This window comes from Lemur catta, chromosome 4 (genome assembly GCF_020740605.2).
Source record: "Lemur catta isolate mLemCat1 chromosome 4, mLemCat1.pri, whole genome shotgun sequence".
NCBI lineage: Eukaryota > Metazoa > Chordata > Mammalia > Primates > Lemuridae > Lemur > Lemur catta.
In genome coordinates, this window is record NC_059131.1 from 45083114 (window position 1) to 45108530 (window position 25417).

The 25417-nt window shown below is 39.6% G+C and overlaps 1 long non-coding RNA gene across 1 annotated transcript in view; it reads left to right on the forward strand.

Annotated features, from left to right (window-relative positions):
- The window catches only part of LOC123636939, a 199684-nt gene that overhangs the window by 36713 nt on the left and 137554 nt on the right, over nt 1–25417 (forward strand). The window contains exon 2 of the long non-coding RNA XR_006734708.1: nt 21895–21922. This is a non-coding gene — a long non-coding RNA (uncharacterized LOC123636939). The remainder of the gene's footprint in view (nt 1–21894; nt 21923–25417) is intronic.

Consider the following 25417-nt stretch of genomic DNA (forward strand, 5'->3'; position numbering starts at 1 on the left):
CCCCTCATCAGCAACACCATCTACCCAGTTTACCCAAGCCAGGAACCTCAGGCCCGTCCCTCAATCTTACCTCTCCTCCCTCACTTGTTACCTCACGTGTGATTTCAAAATTTCCTGTTGCATAAATTTCTCTCCAAGAGAAACTCTTTTTCCTGCCTTACCTTAGGCTCCCATCTCCTTTCCTGTGGGCTGCTGTATAAACCTCCTAGCTGATCCTCATGCCAGCCTATTCTCTGTAGTGATGTCAGAGTAAATTTCTATGACATCATTCTCTTCCTGGCACTCCCAATTTGAAATACTTTAATAGTATCTCTTGCCTGCAGAATAGCATCTGAACTCTTCGGCTTGGCCCACAATTGTATCACAGTCCTGGAAAGGTGCTGCCTTCAGTGTGGAACCTCAGCCACTCCTCCTCCATGTTCTCTCCTCTACCCAGACTGAAACAGCCTGTGCCCCGAGCACGTGTACTTTCACAGCTCTGTGACTTTGCCACGCCTTTTCTCTCTCTAGGTGGGAAGCCCTCCCTCTCCTGTCTGGGCAAGGAACTTCTACTGCCCCTGAGGCACACTGCAAATGTTCCCTGTTTCCGGTCAATTCTCCCAAGGCACTTTTAACAAACCTCTTTCATTAAAGCTACTATGTTATTGTGTTTTAGTTGTGCCTAACCACTTCTCAGAAATGTGAGCTTTTTGAGACAGGGAACTATATAATATTCATCTCAGTATCCCCTGTACCTGGTTCAGTGTCTAGTACTTAATAACCACTTCTTGAATTAAGGCAATTGTGGTGGTGTCAACAGAAGGTGACAGAAGCTCTGAGAGGGAGTAGTTGGCAGGGGAGTTTCATTCATTCATTCAACAAATATGTATAGAGTACTTACAATAAGCCAGGCACTCTTCTAGGCACTGGACGTGAGAGTGAACAAACAGATGAATATCTTATACTTGTGGGACTTAGCATTCTATTCTAAAGGGGGAAGACAGAAACAATGAGTTTGGCAAAGAACTGGCACCATGAATGTGTGAAAGGTTGGGTGTAAGACACAGGGAGTGGTGAGGGCCAGTGATAAACTGGGCAGTCCCAGACTCTCCCAAAGGCATTTATATAAACTCACATTAAAACAACATCTGTAACAGCAGCTACACATTTCCTGGCTCACTAAACATATGTTGGGTCCATATTTGGCCAGTGGACACCTCTTTATGGTCCTTGTTGCAAAGGCAGCTTTGTTCAGGGTCCTGTGTGAGAAGCAGGAAGAGGCAATGAGTCCTTGAACATTAGTAAAATCTCCTTTGTGGTCTTACTCAGTCTGCCTTGAGGACAGCACCTCACTTCGTCCTATCCTCTTTATCATGTGCTTGCAGCTTTATGGTATTTTCTCAGCAGCCACGGAATTGTCCTGAGAAAGTGGTCTGCTTGTACCGGAAAGAATAGCTGTGCTTGGCACCACATATACTCGCCATCAAATCGGTACTAACTGATCAAAACTTAGGTGCTCACGTGGAAGTAATATCCATCGGGTGCTGGGCGGGTGTGGGGTGGGTAAACTCACAACTAATGGGTGCGGAGCGCGCTGTATGGGGGATGGGCATGCTTGTAGCTCTGGCTTGGGCGAGGCAAAGGCATTATATGTAACCAAAATGTTGGTACCTCCATAATATTCTGAAATAAAAAAAAAAGAGTCAAAATTAAAAAAAAAGAATAGCTGTGCTTGGGAATTGAAGGCTTAGAAACGAGAGCTCTAAGGGGGCGAAAAGAGGGTGGGCTCTCTCTTATGAGGTTCAGAAGTTTCGGTATATTACAAATAGCTTCTCTAATCATCCTTTCTAAGTGATAGGAGAACAAAGAAGTATTATATACTATTAATATGTATATGTATGACTAAATAGCAGAAAAATAAAATTGTAATATTTTAAAGTTGAAAAGACACTTATAGATCATTCTAGATTAACCCCCTTGTAAACAGACAAGGAAATGAAAGTTCAGGAATTAGTAACCTACCCAAAGTTGTGTACCTGAATATATTAAAATAGTGTTAATACCTGGCCGTTTACTTCTCCCCCATGTAAATAATCAAGGGTTTCAAACAATAGAAATGGATTAAGGGCCCTGACCAGCAAAATGTGTTTTTCTAAATTTCTGCGACCTAAATAACCAACTATTAATGAGAAAGAGTGATGGCAGATGTCGCTGGAGATGGATTTTGGTTGATATGAAGATGTTAGGATGGTGCCTGAAATACACTTAACACCAGAATGTTAAAACCAGAGGCTTGGAGAATTCTAAGTTCTGATAGTGTGTGGGAGAACAGTATTGTTCATCTATTAATTCATTGATTCACATGTTCATTCATTTCCTCATTCACAAATGCCGAACCCTCACTACGAAGTACTTCTGAACTAAGTGCTGCGGAGGACTCAATGCTGCAAAATGCTCGTCCCTCCCTGGGCTCAAAGAGCTCCTAATCCCAGGCAAAAGCCAGACTTGCAGGCCCATCATCACAGTGCCCGGTGACATGTGAACATTTACGCTATTCCAGAATAAAGGGAGAGCCCACCTGCACTCTGAGGGCGGTTTGCTCCAAGTCAAGTGCCGTATTAAAAATACTTTACTGCACCCTAGCAGGGCCGTCTGTGCACTAATAATCCTCTGAAGAACCTTTCTCCCTCTAGCAAAAATAACCAGCTTAGAAGATACCATGAAGAGGTTTTCTGCTTCTTTTGAAGCCATAATGCCCTCCAAGTGACGTACTCTGTGTTTCCGTCATACTGTTCCCAGAGGACCAAGGCTCCTGAGTCATAAGATGGCAGTCGTTCTCTGCAGCCATTGGCTCCCGAGGAGCAGACATTTCCATAGTCTGCAAAAGGAAGAATTAGCCGCCTGCTTGAATCGACCGTATGTGTGTTGGTTGAGAGTTGTTACTAGATGTACCCCTGACAAGAGCTGAGTTGCCCAGCCAGCCTCCCTTTATCAGATGGGCCAGTGCCAATCATCATTGTTCTCGCAAGGTGATAGCAGGAGTTGTTCCCTGTTAGAAGATGGTGGCATTCTGGGAGGGTCACTGTGGTGTTAAGATGCATAGCATTTGTCAGGTTTGCCTAGGACTTCTGGAGGTTTAGTTATGAAACTTGTTAATTGAGCTATAAATATAGCTGCAGCCTTTGCCTTCCAGTAAGGCAGTGTGTTAATTTGGGTTTGGCAGGGGGATGGTGCAAGCTGCCAATGTTATGTTAGGATTAGTAACGTGCAGTACATTTTAACTCCGCTTCCCCATGCGCCACGCTTTCCTCCTCTGTTTGTTATCTTTGTGAGGGAAGGGAGAGGACGAGAAAGCAAGCTCATCATCCCGGGCATCTTACGTTAGGGATGTTTATCTGGGGGCCTGCTTTTCACGCTACAGGTCTCCAAGTAGACAGAGTTAGAAAGATAAACGAATAAAACCATGTGCTCTACCCCAGAGGGCTCAGCCGCAGTCTTCTGCCCGAGATTAACGTAACCACAACTGAGCACAGGGGTGTAGTTGCTCTTGCTCCCTCTGAAGAACCCCTTCCTGTATTCAGGATATTTCTCTGTACTTTAAGGTGGAAGCGATAATAGTAAATATATGTTATCGTTTTTTCTTACCCACATGGAATTACATGTGCAATGGAGTGAATTTGTTTGCTCATTTGCTTGTTTTTTTTCCTCAAATAGTTATCAAAGGGTGGATGCGTCACTTGCTCATCTGACTGAGAAAATATGTGAAGATTTTAAACTACACACAAGAGCAACTTCAGTTGCATACTTTGTGCTCATAGAGGAAAGAAAGGAGCAGCTGATGAAGTAGTTATCTGTATGCCTGTTTAGAGATGCTTGATAAGTATTAGTTGAATGAGTGAATGAATGAAATGAATGAATGAATGAATGAATGACTGGGTAGGTCTCAAACAGTTTTGAAAGACTGGGCTTTGCAAATTAACCAGACGGCATGTCTGCTTTCTTTTCTTAAAACACCTATCAGTGACCTGGAAATAAATTGGCAAAATGTGGAATCCTGTTTGTTGGCAATGTGGTAGAGGAAAGAACTAACTTCCAGTGGAATGGCACTGAACATTTAATTCCGTTTTTCTAAAGCACCTGGCTTGAGTAGAAATATGAAAGAATGTAGAAGCCTAACATCCTGTTTGGGTCTCTCTGGAGACAGTGCTGATTGCAGTTCCCTGGTTATGAAATGTTACAGAGGGATCAGCTTGAAGTAAATATTCTTTGTTTTTTCATTCAGTTTTCACCTTCTTGGGCATGTCTCTCACCTCTGATAAGCAGAATTTTCCACTCCTTTTTGTTTTGTTTTGTTTTGTATAATTAGAGCCCTATGTCTTTCTTCCTTGTTGGGGTGAACTCTGGAAATGAAGATGTTATATCATGAAAACAGAAATGTGCCCAACTCTAATGAAGATTGTATTACTTTTTCTTTTACAGTGAAACTGTAGCCTGTCTCAACTACACCAGCTGTTAATTGTATTTTCCTTAAGTCCTTTTGATATTCCCTTGAAATGCATTTTATAACCCATCTGGTAACCTTGCTGCTAACCAACAATTACAGTCTGACATTTGAATACAAAGAATTTGGGACAAGCCACAGTTGTACTGGAAACTTTTAAAACAATGTCTTCCTTAATATAGTCTTTACTAAAAAACATTGTGAAGAAATGATTATAGCCTCACTAAATTCTGACACGCTGAAAAAAATGGCTGTTCATTCTTTGAAAATTTGTACCAACTTAGTGATTGTGAATTGAGGGAACAACAATAATAAAACAGCCACAGACTACGCCAGGCAGTCAACCTTTCCTCCACTCCACCCTGTTCACAAATTTGACACACCCTTGACCAGTATGAATTCCAACTGTTTGAGGTGGACAGTGAGTGGGTGCTATTCACGATGTGGTTACTTTGGAGACTGAAGAATCTGGAATCCAATTGATAGGATTATTAGAGTCTGCAGCAGGCTGCTATGGGCAGTTGTGGGTTTTTGTACTTAGGCACCAGGCCGAGTAGGCAAGTGTGGGCTGGAATCTAGCCCTGGTGCTGCTTGCCAAGCTTTGCCCCAGCCTGGGGCTGCCTCGGCCGGGAGGAGAGGGCCTTTCTGCAATTCATCTGCCAGGGTGGAGTGCCTTTTTGTAACTTGCACAAAGATGCAGTGTGTGCTAGAGGTGGCCTTGGCTGGAAATAACTGCTGAGGGGGATCTCGTCTTCCCCATCACTGTTGTGTCTCTGAAACACTCCTGGGCTCTACCAGTCCCTTCTACCACTCACCTCTCCGCCCCCGTAGTGTGAGGAGGAATGAGTTATCTTATGGGGGCAGGGATCTTGAAGGAGAAACCAAACCTACGTAGCTCTGCACCTTCTTCTGTCTCTCCCTGGGGAAGCAGCTGCCCACAGCGAGCACACGTCCTCCAGGTGGATATGGGAAGTGAGGAAGGGAGGTGTGAGGGGCCTGACCCAGTCCAGCAGCCTTGGAAATGAGAGTATCAAATTCTAGGAAGCTCAGCTGCCCATTGTCTCCAACCTTGCTTTCTTCAGTAAGGTTATAATTTGGCCCCCATTCTGCTCACTCCTTCATCTTGTTTATTTATTTATTTATGTATTTTGAGACAGGGTCTTATTCTGTCACCCAGGCTGGAGTGCAGTGGTTCCATCATAGCTCACTGCAGCCTTGAATTCCTGGGCTCAAGGGATCCTCCCACCTCAGCATCCCAAGTAGCTGGGCCTACAGGTGTGAGCCACCTTGCCTGGCCTATCTTATTTTTTTAGTTGGTTTAGAATTCGAGAACAGGGTTGCTATTTATTGGGCTCCCAAGAAAATCTTACAGACCATATAATTCCCCATTTCCCCTGACACCCACACTTATAACAGGCATGTTCTTTCCAGCAGAAGCCACGAACTAATGGGCCATTGGCCAGACCCAGCCTACATCATATTTTGTTTGGCACACAGAGTCTTCTGAAAATAATTGCACCAACATTTAAAAATGGAGAGATTGCATGTGCACATTAAGGATTCTGGCCTTTCTTTAAAAGTAAAATTGGAAAATCTGCCCAGCCTGGACCTGCCTTTCCACATGGCAACAATCATCTGGCTTTGTATTCCCTTTTCCATGGGACGGTCAGTCTCCAGTTTTCCTCTGTCCCCTTTGCTCTTGGGCTACGGCTGAGTGTCAGCCATCATTTGTCATTCCTCTTACAGTATTTGTTTTGAAGTAAGTGAATTTCCCCTTATTCTTATGTGCCTTTCAAAAGTCAATTGGGAAAGCTCCATTTATGAAGAAACACTGGAGAAAGAAAATGTCCTTATGGCACCATAGATTATTTCTATATGTTTAACACATATTTTTTTCCTAGATGATTCACACATTATGCTACCTACCTGGCTTCTGTAGATATTTGGGATTTCTTTAGCATTTCTTAGAGAAAGCCTTTATGTTTCTCTTAAAATACAGCCAAGGAAAAGGAATTTGCTGTTTTCCTGGCCAGCATACTGTTCTACAGGAGCACTTCCTTTTCTTAACTTGATACCTGCTCCCTGCACTTTGCACACAATGGTGTTGGCTCAGCCCTCTGGAGCCAAACGGAGAAACATCCTGCTGGTAGTTCTTAAGTTGTTCACTAATATTTCTTTTACTTCTTCTGGATGTGGTAGAGTTTCACTTTCTCCAAATCCTTAAAGTTAACCATGGCAGAATGACTTGCATTAGCCAATGAAATGTTCACAGAAGGGTAGTTGATTTTCAGGAAAAACTCGTAAGAATCAGTGTGAAATGAACAAGTAACCTTTCTTCTCCTTGTCCATGAACAGGGACTCAATGGATAATGGAGGCTCAGCCAGCCTCTGTCCCTGAGCGAGGCAAGATTCCCAACCCCTACCTCCACCTCAGATCAGAAATGGGCCAGTAGAGTTAGTGAGGGAAAAAAAAAAGGTTCGTTGTTTTAAGTCCCTGAAATTTCAAGGTTGTTAGCATAGCAAACCCGCTCTATATTGACTGATGCAGCCCTGCTTCCACTTGGCAGTTCTGGCATTTGAAAATCATTCCTTTGTTTTTAGTTTATGCTCCTCTGGAATAAACTTCCATTTGATACATGTATTATATGTTTTCTAAATATGCAACAAATTCCCATCCCACTTAATTGTATAATAAGAACATCTCCCGTAAGATGATTATTCCTATGGTCAGTTCTGCCAACAGCTTCAGAATCCTCCAGAACAGGGAGTAAAATCTGCTTTGATGCCAGAAAAAGAACACTGTGACCCATTCCTTATTTAAGAATATGTCACATTGGGCCTGTTTGCTCTTTTATCTAGCCCTGGGTTGTCTGTAATAGGGGTGCCAAGAAACATGTTGTGGAAAGCACAGCTGCCATCCATGGCCAGGAAAAATTGGGGGTGTTCTTCAAACGTCCCAACTCCCCACTGAATTCCTGCCATGCTGGAAAGTACCCAAACTGTCCTTGAACTTGCTGGTGTATTCAGCCTTTATCTGTAAGCCTCGACTTACTTCTTGGAGTGAACTCCAAAGTTTACTGAGTAGTATGCCAATGAGTAATAGTCCCTTTATTGTTTCTTAGCAATGCCTTCCAAAATTCAGCAAATACCCTCTGGTTCTACTTCTCTATTACTTTTATAGGCTTGAACTCCATAACCTTTGATTATATGAACCTTCCTTGTCCTACCAATGGAAAAGACTATCTTTTCCATTTGGGGGTTATTTACAAGGGTTTTAAAACATTCATAAAAACTCATCAGAATTAAAATACTATTTAATGTAATATTTTTTAAAATAAAATTTCATCCCTCAAACCATCTATTTGTCTATGTTAGTGCCTTCTTTTCTGTTTCTGTCCAAAAGTGTGTTTGGATGGTGTAAAGAGTAGCAAGGAGGAGCTAAATTAGAACTACAGAGAGGAAACGAAATCCCTGTTGCTTGTCTTTACAAATGTCATAGCCTCCCCTCTGTCTGGCCCCTGTTCAGGTGAACAGAAAGAGGAAGGCTGAAGGTTGCAAAGGTCAGCGTGATGCACTGGCATCATCACAGATATTTCAGTGGGAAATCCATTTTGATCTACTGCTGATTATAACTTTGGGCTAGGTACAATAGAAAGAACTTCAAATTCTATACTAAGAAGGTTCTAGCTCCAGCTCTGGAGGTAGTTAGGTCACTTGGCTTGTCTAAGGCTCACTTTCCTCGTTCCTAAGACTTTACTCTGCCTACCTCATTGAGGTCACCTGAGAGTCCAATTCAACATGGGCACATTTCCTTAACATGAATTGTACCGAGTATGCTAGACTGTTTTTATTTTTTATAATTCTTCCAGGCTGCATGGCAAGTGCAGGCTTATTTTTAGGAAGGAATACTTTTCCCAAAAATGTTTTGGATGGCCCCAGTTGGCCTTCTGCCCCTGCCATCTCTCCCTCCACAGACCTTTCCAGGGCACAGCTCCCAAGAGTTGTAGTGAGGCTTGTCTCCAGCACCAGGGAATCTTCACCTCCCTCCCAGCTTCAAACTGGAGTTCCTAAGGGATTCAGCATCCCTATGTCCTTCTATGTACTGTTTGCTGAGTTTATGTGGGAAGTCCCTGAGGTGATAGAACTTAGAAAATCTAATATCTGAGGTGGCCGGGATAGAGCTTCTGATTGTGCTCAGGGATTGGACTTTTCTGGTGGTTTTAGGGAGGGGGTGCTCAATGGGAGGCCTATAACTCCCTGGAGATGCCAGAGCACTGAGGGAAAGGAGGCTTTCCAAGAGCCGATGGCAGACCACTTTCCACCACAGTCTCTTTTCTCCGTAGTGTGATGTGTCCCTTTGCACCACGTCCCACTTGTCTCTCCAGGGACATGGTTTTTCCATTTGTAAAGCAGACAATCATGACTCAAGGATCCTGAGCGCAATCCTTATGGCTGGGCATTTGGTCAGTCATATTTTCTCTGGGCAGGGACTTGCCATTTTCTCGTTTATTTTCTGGATACTCAGAAGTGTTCTATGCCTTCCTGTCAGGGCCGTGTAGAAATACACTCTTCTGTCGAGCTTTGATTTCTGAAGTGTGAATTCTTCTGAATCATGGTTGTTGTCTTATTTCTCTCTCTCTCTTTTAATGAGAATTATTTGGAAGCTAGACCAGCTGTTGTGGACTGAATTGGTAAAGAAAAAAAAAAAAAAGAGGAGGATTTCAGGTGATCCAGTCAATCCTCTCTGGGAAGGCAGATTGTGGATGAAAATATTTGTGTAGATGAATCCACATATATTACCTTTTTATATGTCCTCCCATCATCAGCGGTTTCAGTGGAATAAGCATATATAAGCTGGAGGGGAAGATTTTGTGATCTATGCCTCAGATTTATTTGCACTCCCTGGAGTCACTGCTTCACTAACCTTGCCCTGCCCTGCACCATCCTTCATCCCTCCAAAGTAAATAAATGGAGTTCTCCTCAGCTTTTTTCCTTAATTAGCTATCAAAAGTTGAGGTGTCACCCAGACTCTGAAGGCCCCTCTGACACTGTTTTAAGAACGTGGGGGCTGTCCTGCTGTCCTTGACCGGCTCTCCCCTCCTCTCTCGGTGGCCTCCGAGATGAATGCAGCCGCACACGCATCCCCTGCCTGGCTCCCACCACCAGCTTCAGAGATGGCGGAGCTCCTGGCCTCTGTTTGTATATAGAGCTGTCTGAAATGCATTCGGGATCTCTTGAGGTGAAAAGAGTTATATAAACAGAGAATGTTATTATGGATTCTTACTACAGATGGAAATGACTGGGTATTCTCAAAATAAATAACATTTCACATTTTTATAGATATGTAACATAATATGCATGTGTGTGTGTATTTATATTCTTTCCATCTTGAATACACAGCCTCTCCTTCCTCAGCACTTGGATAAGCCATTCATTTTGCCTCCTGCTTTTTTGATTCTCTTCTTAAGAATTCATTTAATTGTTGCCAGCATTTGGAGAGTTAGGATGAAGCGGTTATAGGCTTCCTGCTAGCTCCTGCCAGATAAGACTGCCGTGGCTATAGCAGTTAGGAGAGCTGAATGCTGAAAACACTTAAGTTCTGTTTTTCCACTTCCCCTCTAAAGAGAGATCAATCAGCTAGTGGCTCAGCATAATTACAAATGGAAACTTCCTAGAAGAGGTGCCCAGAATTAGAGGATTTGGAGTAAGGCATCTAGATCTAGAAGTTGCTTGTTTAGATAGTTGGGGTGTCCCCTTTTTCCTTTTATTGAATCTGTGTATTTATTTTCTTTGAGTTCTGGAGGGCATAGCACACCATGTCTCATTCACATTAATCTACTTTCAGTAAAACAAACCAAGTGAGTGTAGGTAAATGAATGATAGGATTATCACTTTCGTAACAGTGCCATTCCCACAAGGAAAATCCCCAGTATAGGGACCCCATGCCTGGGGCTTGCAGAAAAGAGCAAAGATGCCAAAGATTTATCCTGAGCCAGGAAGGAGGAAGATTGGCATCCACAAGTCCAGGCAACACAAGGCGGACAACAGCTGGCTTTGCCAGCTCCACCTGGCTCCAATAAAGGACTGGCTAGCATCCTTGGCAATGGCTGGTGGGCGAGACCGGCAGAAGCCAATGCCCCGAGGCTGGCCAGTTCTGGTGGAAGGAGGTGGAGGAAGGAAAGATAGCTGGGTGAGAGGGCCTCAGGCCCTCAGTATGGTGCTGAGAAAATAACTGACTTGGGGGAATTCAGGCCAATTAGAGAGTGATCCCTTCACACCCCGCCATCTGGAGATGCCTGTAAGGGGCCAGAGCCTGTAATTGGGAAGCTAACCTAAATTACAACTGCCAAATTTTAAAGAGATTTGATAAAATTTTAGACTAAGTTTTACTGAGTGCCTAATATGTAAACAGGCTCTTTGTCAGATGCTAAGGTCAATAACAGTAATCATGATAGTGATAATAAGAAGATGATGACAGTAATTGCCAACCTTTAGTGAGCACTTACTAGGTGCTGGATTCTGTTACATGCACCAGCCAATTTAATCCCCACAGTCTTCTATAACATCAGCATTATTATTATCATCTTCATTTAAAATGAGGAAATCAAGACTTAGGTAGTTAAAGTAATATGCCCAGGGCCACAGAATTAGATGATACAACTGGGATTTAAACCCAGGAAATTCAGCTCTTAATCTCTATTCTAGACTAGGCTAAAAAATATATAGTCTTGTATTTAAGGAACAGTCAAGTAAATAAGGTAGACATGAAAAAAACTACGTAACAATGATGAAGAAAATAATTAATAGTAATAATAATATAGTAGAACCCCACAGTAATGCACTCAGCAACAAAGCAAATTGAGATAAAATGCAACTGAATATTAGATTTCATTCCTGACTTTGAACTCACTTATACTCAAAGATCAACTACATAATAACGCAACCTGAATTTTTAGGATTAAATTTTCTGGATCCCACTCAAAGTGATATGGAGGAGTGTCGCTGCATAGTACTAGTATAGTAATAGTAGTAGTAGCTGGTTTGAATAGTATACAAGAAAAGCTGATTTTTATTGACCATGTACCACAAAGTCTTTAATTCTAGTCTTATAACCATCCAGAAAAATAAATAATGTTAGCCCTGATGAAGACATGAAGGCCATGAGGCTCACATGATCTGCTGCTCAAAGTTCAGAGTTAGCACAGTGGAAGAGCTGGGATTGGAATGGACATAGAATTACTCTCGAGGCAATGCTTTTTTCACTCTGCCATCCCTAGGACCTCTCTCCCATAAAGTGGGGGTATATGAAAAGATCGCACTTGGTGCAGTTACACAGAAGAGGAAGCATATTTAATTTTATGAAAGGGGTTTGTGTCAGAGAGAGGGAGCTAACATATCCTGAGTGCTTACTATGTGCCACTCTACTGAGCACTTAGCATGTATTCTTTCATTTAATCTTTGTAAAAACCGAGTCAAGCTTTATGGAAGAGTAGGAATCGTCCAAAGAGACTGTGGAGAGGGGTGGCTAGTCCAAGCAGAGGAGCTAGTAAATAAAAGAGCATAGAGGCATGAAATATTATGGTGTATATGGCAGAGCTAAAATCATTTGGTATTACTTGAGCATAAAAGGCAGTGCAGAAAGGGGGTATGAGGCTGTGAGGGGTTGGGGGACAGTGATGATTGGAGATGGTGTTGTAAAGATAAAATTGTAATGACATCCTGGAGGGTCTTGAACCAAGGAACATGGATCTTGTCCTATAGACAGCATGTGGGTGGCAAAATGAAGGGAGAAACAAGTTCAAGTAGAAATTTAATTTTCTCAAAAAATCTTGAAAAGTAGAGCTATTATCCAATTTCATTTAATCAATAAGGCAACTGATGTTCAGATAGAAAGACGAAGGAATTTAGCTAAGATTATGCAGTTTGCAAATGGCAGAGCTGAGCTTCGAACTCACTTCTCTCCGGCTCAAAAACCCACATTTGTTTTATGATCCCAAGATATATTGATTGAAAAAGTTCGGTTGTAGAGATTGGAAACGAAATTAATAGAAAGAAGGTGGACAGAAAGTATTAAGTAATTTCAGACCTGTTCACCTAAGATTATCCTTGCATTGCCAAAATAAATTGCTTTCTTTTTGTAGATTTTTACTGAAATTACCAGTATTACTATTACCACTATAAATTTTTAAAAATGTCCATCAAGAAAGATGATGTTGCAAGACAGAGTCACACAAGAACATAAAGAAAATGACCAATTCAAATGAAGACAGAGTTTCTCTAACTTCTTTCACTAGCTAGGCTGCCTCTGTTTGAATTTAGAAAATCGGGCTGCAAAGAATTGCTGGTGCAGGTCGTGTATAAACAATGATACCCAGTGAGAATAAAATGCTTACATTCAGTCCACTCACCTGTCCCGGTACTGAGCTGTATCTACCTGGAGGAAAGAACCTATTTTTCTAACTCATGCCATATAGTTTAGCAGAATTCATCCTCATGACAGAAGCATCAGTAAAATGGCAGCTCCCATTAAAAGTCTGACCTAGTCTACACAATTTATGTAAAGGAGCACCACTGCATCCATTGTTTGCATAATTTCTACGATGCTAGCATTTAATTTCTAATGATATTTTCAACCTTCATCCCACATTGTTGGTAACCCTCCTATACATTTGATATTATTAATTGACACTCCAGATTATTTTGTTTTTGCTCTTATTTTGTCCTAATAAGTGTGGAAATGAACTGTGTGGTACAGGAGTCAAAGGATCCACTCTTCTACTGAGTATCTTGCTGAACTTTGCCATGGTGGTTACTTTCTCAGAATTGCACTTTACTCAGCTGTGCATTGAGCATACTAATATCTGTTTCTCAAGGGTGTTGAAATGGTCAGTGCCTGGCTGTGAGTGAGAGCTAAAAAGTGGTCATGATTACCGGTGTGTTACATAGTAGAGAGTCAAGATAACATAGGTGCATCCTCACCCGACTGGGCTTGGAACTCCATATCCCCTCAGCGACAAGTTTACGCCGGGGATTAATAATGGATTATGGATTATGGATTATAGATTCAAAATAGGGATGTCTTAAGGGGGAATGTAAGGACCAATCTTCCAGGTGGCCTGACTCCACACCATCTCCACACCATATTTTTTTGCTAGCCTCTCTTTGAACCTTTCTTTGGGGAAAATCCAACTCAACATCTACTTTTTTATTACAATAACATATGTTATATGTATAAAGCTACACATTTAGTATATATTTAGATTATACAGTAATGTAAGTATCTAAATTGTCTCCTTTAAGTCTTTGCTCAAACGTATCCTTTCAGTGTGTTCTACCAGGACCACTCAATATATAAACTTCAATCTTCCCCACAGAACTCCTTCTCCTTCTTTGCTGCTATATTTTTTTCTCTCTTTAGCATCTGCCACCTTCTAATATATTACATGATTGTTTTTTTTTTTCATGTTTTGTTCCCCACCACCAGAATATATGCCCCATGAGGGAAAGGATTTTGATCTTTTATCTTAGTAGGCTTTTCTGCAGTGCTTAGAACAGTTCCTGGAATTTAGTAGTAGCTTAATATTGAAGAAAGAAAATCCTATTATTGTTGCTTTTCTCCCCTAATTTCCAGGACTTAAGAGTTTACTTATTTTACATGAACTTGTCAATAAAATGCTTGCTTTTCTTTCTATAGTTAAGGTACAAGTCTAGACATAGAGGCCATAATTAGCATATTCACAATTTTACTTGGCCCATCATTTATAAAAACCAAAGGAATTTCCTGATGGTCCAGAGTGATGCATTTTTCCCTGGAATATGAGGCCTGAAGGTTGCCTTTGTCTATTTCACTGAAAGGAATAAAATTTAAAAGTATCTCTTCCATCTATGATTTTCTTCTATTATTAAAGACTTCTAAGATTGTAATGTTAATCTGAGGTATTGCATAATAGATAATAATTAAAGACTTAAATCTTGACTCAAACAATGCAGTGATATTGCTCTGAAAGAGGAAAGAAAAATTAAAGTCTGACTGTTTCAAATACCTCAATGTGGAAATATTTGTTTGTAAATTGTCAACTCCGTGTGTGTGTGTGTGTGTGTGTGTGTGTGTGTGTGTGTTTACAAATAATGGTTATTTTGAGAAAGTAAAGAGCTTTCATTTTGTTGTCAATTTATAATATTAATATGGAAATAATGAGACCTTTTTGGTGATCCGCTGAATTGTCAGCTGCTAGTTAAATGGCTAAGGCAGAGTGAGGTGACAAAGATTTTTTAAAAATTTTTTTCCAAGTAATGCAGTGGAAACACAAATAAATTACAATATGTTTGTGTTAAAGAAACATTTAGGAAGACAACATATAGGTGTGTGTGGTTGAATGGAAGGATGAGTTATCTTTATTATAGGGAAATATAAAATGGTACATAATTCAAGATCGTGGACAGCTTAATCACATAAATATACATAAGGACAACCCAGTTTATTTGTTGACTTCTTGCTTTTATATTTTACCCTGGAACTTTATTTTGTTTAATTTACAATTTTTGCTTTCCTTCTCCTTGAAGAACTATTTTCATTCCTGAGTTTGGAGGTGAGAAGAAGCTTAAAATATCAGTGAGAAAAATCTGAGGAAAGATTAAGCTTTGTCTGAAGGTTATATAAACCTGTGTTTATTATTTTCTAACAGATTAAGATATAGCAGCTATGGTAGCCAGAAAAAGAAAATCATATGGGTCGGTTCTTGTGTGTAAGAAGCATTTCAGCCTAAGCGTAGTGAACTTCCTAGAGTGCTACCCTCAGCTGATGGAAGCTGAGCTTGTGTTGTAAGCAGTGCATATTATTGTATAAAATTTACTGCAAAGGGGAGTGATATGAATAGAGAATGTATACAGTAGCTTACTGTGTGCTAGCAGGTCTTTTCTGGGCTCCTAAATGTTAACTGGATAGTAATGTAAGTTATTACACTCATTAAATTAGGCCACAAACAAGTCAACAGTGATTCAGCAAAATGGCTTTGTTTGTATAGTGCAAGGAAGTCTGATAGATATCCAGTCACACATTTATGGCTAAATGGATGAAGATTTTAACATTACAGCCTAATAAAAACCCCATACTGTGTGATTAAATAAGAGGGAAAGCAGTAAAAAAGAGAACGCGTAATGACGGTAACATGTAGGTCAGTTACAATTTAATTGTCATTGCACTTCATTGCTAACATATCAATTCTCTGCTGCTTAGCTGAGCAGAAAACAACAACTTAACATGTACACTGGGTCCACTGACGAGTCGTCAAACCCCCACTTCCATCACCTGCTTTTGACTACTTCCTTAACAACCACATGAAGTCTTCCTGCTTTAATAGGATAATCTCGCTGAAAGCTCCTGCTGATTGTTTCTTCCTATGCTCAATGCATCAGTGATCAGTAAATTTACTTCACACTCTACATAGATGCTAAAATTAGATTGTTTGCATTACAACTTTCAATACTTCTGCAACAAGAAACACCTGCCTGCAGATTTATATTGTTTTGTTTAATGGTTTAAAATAAAGATAGCCTCACAGTGGCGATACCTTGATGTACTATATTGGAGGCACACAATGGCTGATCATTTTTCTTACTTATCCAATTTGTACTGTATTTCTTGCCATATAAGGTATAGCTTCATTATCATTAATTGCAGCTTTAGAAAAACCGTGGAAGTATTTATTCTTGCCAACTTTGCTGCAATTTTACTTATTCAGTGCAACTAAGAAAAAGGAGGGGGGTAAAAAAGCACTGTATGTTTAACTTTTTTTCCCTGAATCTGGATAATTCACAAAGATCTCAAAGGGGCTTTGGCACCTTTTTTAAATGTTAGCTCTAAAGAATTGTCTGTCTAGCACACTTATGCTGATCTATCGTAAAGACTTAACCAAGTACATAACCAAACTATTAATTCAGGTGCCTAAGGTGACGTGTGTTATCCAGCTTAGCGTAGTCTATTCCATATAGACTAGAGCACAGCTTTTGGTATAAAAAAATGATCCAGCAGAAGCTAGATAACTTTATTAGAATGATTAGAAACATCAACAATTTTTTTTCCTCATTCCAAATCTCATTTTAATTCAGATTTCTGGGAATCAGGCCCATAGATTCCAAATGTCACTAGTATGCTCTACTGGTAGATTTTCTTCCATTTGCACCTCATTGTACCTATTTAGATGGAATCATATGTCATCTAAGGGTAAGAAATAGGGCCTGGAGTTCACAATCATGGACAAATAAGGCAAAAACTCCAGAAATATACTCTATCTCTAGAATAATATCTAGAGACAAGTCTCTAAGCAATCGGTTATTGCATGTGCCTTGCTCATTTGGGAAAGGCCTCATGGTTACTTCCAAGACTGGAAGCTTACTAAATTTCTAATTCTGATGTAAGGGTCAGAAATGGTTATATTCTAACCCAAGACCATAATTGTTAAGAAAACATTTATAAGAGCCACCTTCCTTATGTTCATGCTTTCTTCTTTATTCACTATGGATGGAAATCCTTTCTCTGAGTTCAACCAGGGAGAAGACCAAAGTGGTATAGTACTTTCGGTTTCCATGGTGCTTCTTATAAAGCTTATGCAAAGTGCTTAATGAATAAGTAACTCCTCTTAACACTTTGCAGATGAGACACTTAAGATATTTGGACAAAAATAACAATATGAATAAAAAGTTAGCTGTGATGCTCCAAATGCCTGATTTTCTGTATACACCCCTGTCTACTAAACTGCACCAGGAGGGTGGCTGTCTTCTATTGATACTATTCTTTAATATCCTTTCTAATAAACCAGTATAGGCCATATTTGTTCATCTAGCATGGGAAACTTCTTATCATCTTGGATAATTATACCTAGTATAATTGGTGACACTCATACCATCTAGACAGTGAATGCTGGCAATGTGCAGAACTGGCTTCTCTAGGTAGGACACACTGCTGATATTCCAGCCACTGAGGGAGAAGCCTGAGGAAGACCTGTCATCTCAGAACTATCTCATTAGATTTTTTATTGAGGAGGGTTCTTTTCATCCTTTTAATTTAATTCATTTGTTGAGTGTACATATGCATTTTTCTCTATCCCTGTTAGAAATAAATTGTAACTAAAAGACTCATTTTCACAAGTAATATATATTATCCTGGGGGGGACAAATGCATCGATTTTTCCATAAAGATGAGCTTTGTAGATTTACAAGTGCCTGGCCAGCTAAATATAGAAATGTGATAAATTCAAATTCACAACAATGGATTTAACCACACTATTCTCCAAATAATTTATTTAACCGTATATTAACTTATCTGAGAATAGCTGGAAGAAGGATTGGAGGAAGCTGAGTTTTCAGGTGTTTTCAGATGCTATTTTTGAATCACATTTAGCACATGTCTGTTTTTTTAAAACCTTGACCAAATAATGCCTTATTCATTTTATCTTTGAATCAAAGAAAACTTGGAAAATTATAAAATGACAAATTCCATTCAGTGACTTGGAGCATGGATTTATCACCCAGAATAGTAACTATCTTGATTCTTGTTACTTCATAGCTGTTTTAAATGGTAAGGCCAATCAGTGTTCTCTGGGCCTGTTTTCGATTTGTCTCTCTGAAAGCAGTTAGGAGACTAGTGTCTAAGCATGGACTGAGGGAAGCAGTGCCCTACTACACACTGTGTGTGTGTGTGTGTCTGATGTAATGCTTAGTTTGGCAGGGTGGACTTCCACCTTCTCCAACAGCTGCCTTTTATAAGCTTATCTGAAACCTTGACACAATTTTTGGAAGCTCATTAGACTTTAGAGTGATTGCAAATGAAAGAGGATGCACGGTTACTCACTGACATTCATGCCTGCTTTTTAAATCTCATGCTGTATTGTTGCGGATCTTGATTTCACACTCAGATGCTTAACCCCACATTAATATGTGTCTTCTTCCTCAAGATGAACACAGTTGCCATCCCTGCCTGGCATTATCATTCCCCACCAACAAAATGGATTGCAGGAAATTTGGGGGGAGGGGGTGGGAATCAACAAAGACGTCTCAGAACTTTCACCATGATTTTTCCACTTATTCTTTAAGGTGCTGCATATTTTTGAGTGCCTACTGTGTACAGCCCTATACTAGGCACCTTGTAGATTCTTCTGAGGAGTTAGGTTCTCAAATAAAATGACAAGTATTTTCATCTCCCTAGGGTCATGCCAGACGTCGATTTCTTTTTATCTTTCCTTATTAAATTATGTTTACCTGAATACATCAGGTTCATTTCACCTAGGCAGGATGTCCCATTAAGCATGACAAGTAGAAGGTTGCAAGATTAATGCCCTTCTTGAGCTTGAATTAGTGTGTCAGCATCTTTCCAGACCTGGGACCGGAGTATATAGGAAGTACTCCATAATGGACCTTAGCCTCTAACTGAACTGCTCTAATATTATTCCTATAACAAGACTACTTTTAAAGAGCCTCGTTATTGGCTTCATTAGATATGTTACTTGCATCAGTGGCTGTAGTTATGTGTATAATATAGGAGAGGTTAACATAGCGTATTTTTTATGTATTATATGGCATACAGCTTGAAGTAGCCAAAAGGTTTATGGCGATGTAATTGGTAGTTAGTGTGAAATTTGTAAGACAAATAGACAATATCTAGGGTAACCCCTCTAATCCTCTTCTTTCAGTTTTTTACAGCCACCAAAGGGCCTCATTAAAACAGCAGTCAGCACCTTAGTGAAAAGATACAGTGCTTAGAGTGCCCAAATGTGACAGAAAATCTGCATTTTGTAAATCTGACACCTTTGATAGATTATACAGTGTGAAGCCATTTCTTCTAAGCATTATGATAACGCTTAAGGTTCTCTTCTGAATCCAACTTTGCTATATTCACTAGCTATAACAATGTGAAAAAGAGCCGATTGAATAAAATGAAGCTTAGAAGGTGGAGAGGAACCTTTTTTTCTATGGTACAAAGCTCTTTGCACGCAAAGGGGCTGGAACGCAGCCGTTGGCATTTCCAAGGACCACTTAATCTTGGGGGTAACATTCCTTTAAAAATGAGGATGCTGCTTATGAATATGCCAGCATTTGTGTGCAACAACATGTAGCCTTCCAGGACAGAGGAATAGTAGTTTTATTTTCTACATGGGAAAGATTACTGGCTTTTCATCTTTTTTTTTTTTTTTAACAGATTAATGTTTCACGAGGGTAACCAGGCTAAGGGAATTAATGAAAACCTTACTCTTCATTTCACAAAAAAAACCCTGTGAAATCTGAGATTTCAGAATGAGGAGATGTAATGCAAATGATGCAAAACTAGGCAGATTTTCTAATTTAGTTCTAGATGGCTGCCATAATAGAGCAGGACACAGGAGAATGATACCATACATTGCAGAAACATTACTGCACTTATCCTAAGCAAAGATTGCCTCCCTCTAAGCCCTCACCATACCTTCTTCCAAGCCAGAAGTGTTTGGCTTGGCCCTTTCCACTCTGAGTCTAGTCCCCAAAGCCCTGTTCAGAAAGATTTGTATGGACAACTGACCACAGAGATGGAAGCTAAAACTGGAGGGTGCATAGAAGAAATAGTCTTTAAAAATTCAATTATATGTAAATTTACATTTTCATTATAAAGTTATAGAGGAGAAAGGTATAGAACAAAACTTCAATGTGATTCTTCTCTACTTTGGTCTGAGATTTGAAAATGTGTACTAATTGTGATTGGACCAGAATAGAAAGGTGACCTCTCTTGAGTCCTTTGTGTCTACCTGTGATTGAGAACTATCCTTGTATGTATATTTCCATCACTTCTAACAAAGGTAGAAAAGCCCGTTCCCCGCACTTCTAACAAAGGTAGAAAAGCCCGTTCCCCGCTCTTCTGAGCTTTTCATCTCTCTGGTCAAATTATATTTAAATGAAGTTTTTTGTTTATAAAACTTCTAAAAAGATGGCCTGTATGCTTTATGACCTGTATGCTTTATACATTTTATGATGAGTACAAACTACTTAATATAGTAACAGAGTATCTTTATTAAAACTTGAAAAGTAGAAAAGATGGTTAAAAAGCATTCTGCTTTTTATTTGTTTTTAATCCATAGCATAACAATAGAGTATTATGTGTAAGCAGCTATAATTTAAATGAAAGAAAACACATCTGACCATTGTTTATATTTTAGTATTGAAAGTCTTCGAGGATAGATTAATAATCAGATTTAAACATGCCAAGGTAATTGCCTGTCTTTCTTGTCAAATATACATAGCTATATATACCTAATGAAATTTCCTTTTCAGTATTTTATGTGTACTAATTCTGAATGTATTTACTAAAAGGGTTAGTGAGGGTTTTTTTCCTCATGTGATAAAAGAAACCAGTTTTCATTTAAATGATTCCATTTAGGTATTTGCAATTATTAATAATACAGCTTACAAAAGGAAACATTTCAATGACAGGAACCTTGAAACGAATCCTTGAAAATTTGGAATGGATATTGCTTTCTCTTACAATAATCTGGGGCCAGTCACCACTTTTGTTGAATTCAGTGTTGTTTCTTTCTTTCTTTCTTTCTTTCTTTTTTTTTTTTTTTTTTTGAGGGTCAAAGCTATTAAATTTTAGTCAGTTGCTAGAGGGAGTGGCGGGCCTCTTGGCTGAGAAATCTACTTGAAATTACTCTTTGGGAAGAAAAAAAAAAGATAGAAAATTGCCTCATCAGACCCATCTTTCAACCAACAAATCCTGTGACCCTCACTGTTCTTAATTGTTGACCTCTACCATCTGTGTCATGCAATGTGGTAGGAACTCTCCCTTCAAATAAAGATCCATGCTACCTCATCAGAATGTACTTGTTAAAAGTGATAATGGTTCACAATCGGTACTTAGCCACGTGAAATACAATATCCCCTTTTAAAATGTGGAGGTTTCAGGCCTAAATTAATACCTTGGTATGTAAGTCATTACATGATCTGAAAAATCACTTGATATGAAGGGGAAATATCTGTGAGATGCTTTTGTTATCCAAAGAGTTTGAACTGCTGAATTTATTTAATTTAGGAAAGGAAGTTACTGTGTGATGTCTAATGCTAATGGCTGAGTGTCATTTAGCCTTTAAAAAAAACCTGCCTTTACATATATAGTACCAGCACCTGAAAATGTATTCAAGGAAGTTAGATATTTTCTCATCAAGTAAATAAAAAACCTTTGAAATATATCTGGCATTATATTAGTGGAACTGGACTTAAAAAAAATTGCAGCCTTATGCAGTGAATTCTCTTAGTGTATGTGGCTTGCTTTGCCCTGCAAAATGAACTTAAAGGGGCATTGTGAATAGAATATGTGGGTTTAAAATTCAGTGGATTATTCACATCTGTTAGGTGAGAATTAAAGAGCGATGAAATAATGTATTCTTATGTTTTAGAGCTATCACTGCCAAAGGCTACTGACTGGTAAGTATCAACATCTGTGTTACTTCTCCTTTAGATTTCCTGATTCAATGTGTCTAAACATTTCATTTACTACTGGAATTTTTTAAAGTAGTTTTAAGCCTCTGTTTGATGTACTACTTCATTGAAAGATATTATTAGCAAATATTAGTTAAGGGATTATATGTACAATTAGCCCTAAATAACATTAACCGAATGTTGTGATTCGTATTATTGAAAGGACGTCAGACTCTTGAAACGGTAAATAATGGAATAAAAATAAATAAAGGTAACTGTATTTTGACAGTGATATTCCACCTCTGGTTTCCCCATGCGCAAGCGTAAACACACACACACTCTCTCTCTCCCTCTCTCTCTCTCTCTCACACACACACAATCATTCAAATGCCTTTTCTTTCTCTGACAAAAATATTCATTAAAAACATTTCACTGTGCTGCCTTTTAATATAGCACGGGCATTCAACCTGCGCGGGAAGCTTCCTGGAACCGCACAAATACTGTGTAATTATCTGGCGGCTCCCTGCTGGCTGCTGCATATTCCAAGCACAAAGTGAGCAGCGCATTTCTAGAGCCTGACTCCTGTCTTCATTGTCCCTGCTTGGAATATGAAGCCTCACTTCATTATAGTAGACCTGATCAAACTTGATAGATTTAGCCATTATTCTTGACTGTGTCAACTTTCCACAGATTTTTTTCCCCCCTCCTTGGGCTCTTTTGTTTTGCCACCCAGGGAATGCAGAATGCTCCGAGTCTAGGTTTCTCTCTTGCCTCTTCTTCTCTTTCTTCCCTCCCTCCCTCTCTCTGGGCTCTCTTAATCCCCCTCCTCTTCCCTCCACCCCATTTCTTTCACTAGTGCGCCCCCTCTTTCTCTCTCCCCCTCCCACCCAAACAAACCAAGGATTCAACAAATAATGTTCCTTCCACATCATGTGATTCCAGGAAAATAAGGCTGCAATTTTTCTCTCAATTGTCCTCTTTGGTTTTGATTTTTCAGTTACTATAAAAGAATTCTGCAGCAATGTTGACACACAAGGCAGAAATTCTTTGAAAATCCTTTTATATTTCCTGTTAGTAGCACAGTAACTTTTGCTCTATGATGTTGCGGTTATGGTTGGGTTTTTTTTTTTTTTTTTTGGTCTGTTTTATGACAACTTTCAAGGAGCACTTCAGAGTTCATATTTTTAAGGATCATCCACATCAGTGTATCTTATCAAATCTTATAAATGTCGCAGTGCATTTTCTTTGCAAAAGGCATTAGATCATTCTCTAGGCAAATACAGATGTTGATACAACTGGTTTAGCATAACATATTGCTTGTAGTTTTTGAGAGTTGCTATGCAACAATAGAGAATTGTATCATAGCTCTAACAAAATTTTAAAGTATCAAAAAAATAATGCAAGTTATATTACCATAATTAGGATCACACTGATCCCTTAAACTGTCATGGAACAAGTTAACCAATATGTCAGGAATTGTTACTGAATTTAAAATACTTATAAGGTCAATTTATCATTACCCTCGTTAATGATTATTTTGTGGTTAGATTTTATTCCTCGGGTTTTAATTTTATTCTTTATATATGTAGCCTTTAGGTGGATCCCAAGCAGTATTTAAAAGCTGAAAATAATGCTTAATGTTAAGGTCTACTTATTAAGTGCAAATTACTAACAGAGGAAAAACTTAAGGGTCTTAGAAAGTCCTCTCACTCTTGAGAGTCCCTCTACACTCCAAACCTCTCCCAAGCCCTTTCTAATTTTTATTTTTTGAAAGCAAAAGCCAGGCTCCCAATATAATGCTTTTCAACAAGTTTCGCAGGATTCCTGTTGTAGCTTCTGGTTTTATGCCACAGAAATAAGGTAAGATGCTAGTTTGGCTTGAATTTAATATTATCCTGCTTAAATTTAAAATAAAATAATTATTTTTGAGAGTGGCATTTTCAGTCACACCAAAAGCTTTGTGGCATCTTAAAATGTAAATTGCCGTGAAGCAACACAAAGGAGAAAGGGAAGATTTTGAAGGCAATCGCACTGATCACTTAATTCAGTCGCTGCATATCCACTTGGCATAAGGTAATTAGAGTGCCACATTGCTGTAAAGACAGAAAGCTTAGGGTCCCATTCTGACTCACCCAGACGATAATACATGATTAGAAGTCAGTGACAGATCACAACTGCTGAATGACCCACCAAGGTCTTATCAAGGGCAAATCGCATAATTAGCATGCACTTCGCTGGCAAAGGAGTACAGTGCTATTGTTCCCGCACAATCAAATTAGCCCCGCCAATGAGGTCAGTGTTCTGTGACCTTAGAGACATTTCATGTCTTATTCCCTCCTCCTTGTCTCTCTCTCACACACACACGTGCAACGTGCACACATGCATACACACTTAAACTGAACCTAAGTGCTATGCACACTAAAAACATGTTATATAGAGGCATTTTTGAAGTACACTCCATTGACTCTTTAGTTCGTCACATATGGAATGAGGAAACCAGCTAATGTAGTCTGACCCTGGTCGACACATATGTAATGGAGCTACTTTGACATAAATTCAAGCATCCAGTGAGGCTCGGATCTCACATTATTTGCTCTTAATACATCTGTAGCATCCCATGTGCACCAATGAAGTCTTAATTCAGGCTTCAGATCTCTGCTTCCTTCTTGCAGTCAAAATGACCTGGTTGATTTGTCCACTCTGCCTCCATCCCATCTACATTTTCCTCAAACATTATGCATTTCCATGACCCTAAACTTCTATCAGAAAGGACAATGTTCTGGAAATGGCTGAGGCCCCTCATAGCTCTGGACTGTTCCCACAGCCAGGGTGCCACCCCACTGTACCACCAACTGTCCGCTAGGTGCAGCTAACACAGAGTCTGAGGCTTTCCGTGCTGGGCGACATGTCGATCTGTGGTCTGCAAAGTTGGCATCTCCTTTTCATTTTCAGCAATGTGGGGAATCCAGGAAGAGCCTTTCAGCGAAACAACTTGACTAACTAGCTGGGAGCCTGTTTTGTTTTTCAGCTTGAAAGTCACTCTCCCATTTGTTCCGCACACTTCATCACGTGCTCACTACACAGGAGAGGTCGTTTGGCACTCAGCACTGAGCAGGAGCATATGTTTCTCTGCCTTGTGATTTCCATCATTCCACTGTGCTCTCTCTGAACCAGGTATCACCATCACCCACACGCCCGGATCCCGTTCTGTTGGCATTACCTGCTACTGAACTTTCTACTGATTCTTTTAAACACATGTTTCCAGCCTATCAAATTAAAGGCAAGTGTCGAATCCTTTAAAGAGGATAATCAAGATATTTTGTTCTCTTTGGGGCTAAATAATTTCAAGTTTTTATTCTCCAAATCTTGCCCAAACATGACTTACAATTTACAATTTACTGCTATTAAGATAAAGCTCACATGAGCTGAGATTTCATGACATTTTCAGAAACATCTAGTCCAAATTTTAGTGCTAATGAGAAGTCTAGGGAATATTGATTT